At 58.2% G+C, this 4,106-nt stretch overlaps 1 protein-coding gene across 3 annotated transcripts in view; it reads right to left on the reverse strand.

The window, feature by feature from the left end:
* JAML (junction adhesion molecule like) overlaps nt 1-4,023 on the reverse strand; it is a 40,225-nt gene extending 36,202 nt beyond the window's left edge. Inside the window, exons 1-2 of one of the 3 annotated variants that reach the window (XM_070426158.1) lie at nt 3,679-4,023; nt 1,478-1,593 (exon numbers count right to left, since the gene is read on the reverse strand). The gene's annotated coding sequence lies outside the window, so the exon portion shown is untranslated. Of the gene's footprint in view, nt 1-666; nt 950-1,477; nt 1,594-2,213; nt 2,967-3,678 lie in introns of those variants that run through there. The other 2 variants (XM_070426159.1, XM_070426160.1) reach the window with 2 other exon arrangements.
* Between the last annotated feature and the right edge of the window lie 83 nt (nt 4,024-4,106).

The following is a 4,106-nucleotide window of genomic DNA, read 5'->3' on the forward strand; positions in this document are numbered from 1 at the left end:
ACTCTACTATCAGTGAGGCAGGAGCGTAAGAAGCTGGGGAAATTCCTGGGCAAGTGCAACCGGGAAACTGAGACGAGATCATTAAACAAGGCCAAACAGTTTGAACACTTACAGTGACTCTATCTTCCCTAACCAAGGCCACTTGAGAGCAAATGGTTTCTACCTCCCCTCCCTAACCAGAGAACACAGAGCTTAATCACGCTGGTCAGGCAGACAGATAACAAAGGCCCAATTTATGCCAGTTGTGCCAGCCAAACCCAAGGACAGATGGAGTCAGGGGAACAAATAACCAAAACAACAACTAGAGCCAGACAGACCCAAGATAAAAGTAAGGCAGTGAGGGTGACCAGAGAATAATCCCAAACTCCCCTATAGGCTCACCGTGAAGTATCAACATTTCGAAGGCCACACCTGGGAAACTAATGAATATTCTGTAAGACCCTCCCCTGAGACCTCCCTAGGACTCCCGCCAGCAGAGAGAGAAAAACCCTCCAAACAAAGGCCCAGCACGCCCGGCCTCTTCTCGGGCATGGACTGTTTGCTTTCTCTCTCCTCAACTCTCAGGGTCCCCACAAGACTTGCTCTCTGGGGTGTAGCAGGCAGCAGCAGTTCATCCCAAGCTGACCCCAGCTGAACCCGTCTCCAAGGCCCCCCTTCCTGACTTACCAGTGAGTGGCTCACTCCTCTCCCTGTCACTTGTGCTTCCCAGTGAATTCACGCAGCCCAGTGTGGCTCACTTCTTTCCTACTCTTTACAGAGCTAAGCACAGCCCCGTCTGGCTCACTCCTGCTGTGACTTCTACCTAAGCCTTCCTGTCTCTGACCCAGCTCTGATGAACACACTCACAATCACCTGCACTCGCATTGTGAAATCTTTCCCGCACGCGGTCAGGAACCCACACCCTCCGGGCCGGCCTCAGCAGACCGCTCCGCCCAGTGTCCTTCTGGTGACAGAAGGGGACCTGGAAGTCTTACTCCTGCTCACCCTCTGGACCAGGTGACCTACCCCTGCACATCCGTCGTTCCCGAGGCCAGGGCTACACAGAGGTGGCGAGCACGGACACGGCCTGGCTCTCTTGCGAGGTCTACGTCCCTGGCTTCTTGAGGTTAAACGTTAGTCTGTCTCAGGCTGAGAGGGAACAGGGAGAGTCTCGCCATGAGGCCCAAGACAGCCGTCGGGCTCTGCCTGAAGCCGCAGGTGTGTGCTTTTCTGCACTGAGCTGAGCTTCAAAGCTTGTCACCATTTACTCTTCTGTTAAGAGCAAACCTCACTCCTCTGTTCTGAGGTCTTCACAGAAGTCACTCTCCACTGCAGAAAGGCAACTGCACCCCCGCCAGGCGGCCTCTGATGGTCCCCCCACCCGGAGCCCGAGGTCTGTGATCGAGGCCTCGCCATCCCAAAGGGCTACCGCTAAGGTTCAGCTCCTTCCGAGAAGAAAGTGCAATTGCTGCTCAGGAAACACAAAGCAGCCACTTACCTGAGAGGAGGCCGCCCGAGTGTCTGACAGCCACCGCGCTGCAGCCGCTCGGGTCTGATGCCGCCGGCGCCGGGTAGGTGCAGTCAGAGCAGGCAGATGCGTGCGTCCCGAGGTGGCTGCGGAGGCAAAACAGGAACCTCTGCGTGCAGGTTCTCCTTTCCGTCTCTGGCCCGCTACCCCGTTTTCGTGAATGCTCCCAGGGGAAATCCCTCTAGGAGAGCAGAAGCTCAAGCCCAGACCCTGAGGGTCCCTCCGCCAGGTCAGCAGCTCTCCGAGGGGGTCCCGAGTGGCATCGGCAAGCACCCCTGAGCGAGCAGTCAGCCTCGTGCACACAGCGTGCAATACATTGAAGATGAACACAGAACGTTTAGAATATACCCACCTCTCTGATCTCTCCCAGACACCCAGTGCCCCGCTCACCACCCACCTGCTGTTTCCTCTGCCTGCACGCATCCCCCAGAAGCCCGGGCGTGACCTGCACACCCCAGATAAGAACTCAAGGCTTCTTTGCTTCAAGGAATCTTTTGCTTTTCAATCACCGCTTCCCAATCAGTGTTCCCAGGCGCAGGCCTTCTCCCGCCGCCCCGCCGGGCGCGCCCGGTGCCGCTTGCTCTTCCCAAGGACTATGCCCGCGGGTCTCAGCAGCGGTGCTGGGAGCCAGCCTTTCCCTAATGCGCCTGCATGGCCCGCTGCACGCCACCAACACTGGGACCCGAGGGTTTAAAAATCCCTGAACCTTAGCAGCCGCTCCAGCCCCAGGAGCGGGGCCTCACTGCTCTGTCCGCGCAGGCCTCGCCGGAGAGCAGCTCAGGAGCCGCTGCTCGATGTGAAAGCCACAAACCTGCCCTTTCATACGGCGGTTCTCATCTCACATGTCAATATGCACCAGAAAGTGCCGAGACGGTCACTAACTGATGTGGCAAAGAGATCAAGGGCTACGGTGTCTGCGCGCACGGCACATCCTCCTACCGAGACAGAAACAAAACCGCAGGGAAATGGCAGTTCCATCCAACAGCGCAGCGCGGGCCTCGGGTGGAGCAGCCTCTTCGCTGCGAAGGCGCACGCGGTGTGACAAGATGGCAGCCTGGACCCGCCCCGTGGCTCTCTCCACGGCCCCTGGGACCCTAACGGAGTGACACCCAGAACCTGCCGTCTAGGGATGTGGCCCGTTTTCAAGGCAGGAACGTGCCCCTAGGAGCCCCCGTGCAGAGATGAGCTGCTTCCCAAGAAGCCGCTGGGCACAGGCTTGTGTGAGCTCACACTCTGATGGAATTAAGGGGTCAACGCACAAAACTCATCATGTCACGTAACCGCACAGAAAGGCTTCATCGGCCAGGGACTTCTGAAGGCCTTCAGCCCCCTGCAGACGGCAGGATTCAATTCCTCTTCTAGACCGGCCTGGTCTCTAGTGTGACAGAACCTCATGGGCATCGGGAAGAAAAAGAGGGAGACTGGCACCCCAGCCATGCCAGAGCCGCGGGTTAAAACCAGCCCTTTCCCTGCTTCCATCCTGGGGAAGCCGCTGTCCAGCTGCTCTGCTCCTGTGAGGGGAGCGGTGCCTGCCCCTCGGGGAGGAGGAAGCTGGTGGCCGTGCTGTGAGGTGAGCACAGGCCCAGGCAGCAGACTGAGCCACCAGCTGCTCTCCCCTGTGAAGGGCGCTGTTGTTCATTTCTGGAGGAAGGAACTGGTTCAGACCACGACCAAGGCCACAAAACAACATGACTGCGGAACCCCCAGGGCCTTTTGTCTAAGGTGACAGACATATCACACGGGCCTGCCCCCCACACAGGCCTGAAGGAAATGACAAGCAAACGCAGCGAAAACAGGTTCCTCCTTCAATGGGATGTGGACTTGGCGGGGTTCCCGTCACAGCAGCTCGCTGTCGGAGAAACGAGGGCCCACAGAAAGGCCGCCTCGCCGTGAGAGCTCTATCTGGCAGTCCCCCCGTGGCCACGTGATTTCTTACTGTTCACACTGCTCTCCTCTCCGAGAGCGGCCTCTGACAACCACCGCCCCACCAAGCAGGCCCAGATGGAGGTGTAACCGCTGGAAATATAACCTGCGAACCCTGCCTTGCCACTTCGACCTCCTCGCCCGACCAGGGTCCATCGTGATGTCTACGAACCCATCAGACTCTCATCTGTGGACCAGGATAGCAAAAGAGGGCGGGGCAAGTCCAAGAGGCAGAGCTAACAACCCACCATTTATAACCAGATCTGGGCAAAAACTGTAAAGGTGGTTTTTCATGACGTCCAGTGTACGGTGCCGTCCTAGGGACACCTCCCGCCACCTGGGAGGCGCGTGGAGGGACCGCCCTGTGAAAACGAAGATGGGAGGAGGCACCGTTTCGCTGTCAGAACCGAGACGTGAACCCATCGCTCTGGCACAGGGGGCTGCCTGTCGTCCTTCCTGATGGGCCCACACTCCCTAACGGCTTAGAGAAACCCCAGGCGGCGTCTGCAGGAAGTGGGGGCCGCTGGTGAAAGGCTTCGCGAGACCAGAAGGGGGAGTGTAGCTTATGCACAGCACCAGTTCCCTGTCTCGCACGTTACAGACCAACCGTCTGTCAGTGCCTCAGCTCACGCAGACTTGGTGCATTTTAGAAATCAAAGACGTTCTGAAGAGTAAC

Source organism: Myotis yumanensis, unplaced genomic scaffold (assembly GCF_028538775.1).
Source record: "Myotis yumanensis isolate MYYU_CA2020_CCGP unplaced genomic scaffold, mMyoYum1.0.hap1 SCAF_10, whole genome shotgun sequence".
In the NCBI taxonomy this organism is placed as follows: domain Eukaryota; kingdom Metazoa; phylum Chordata; class Mammalia; order Chiroptera; family Vespertilionidae; genus Myotis; species Myotis yumanensis.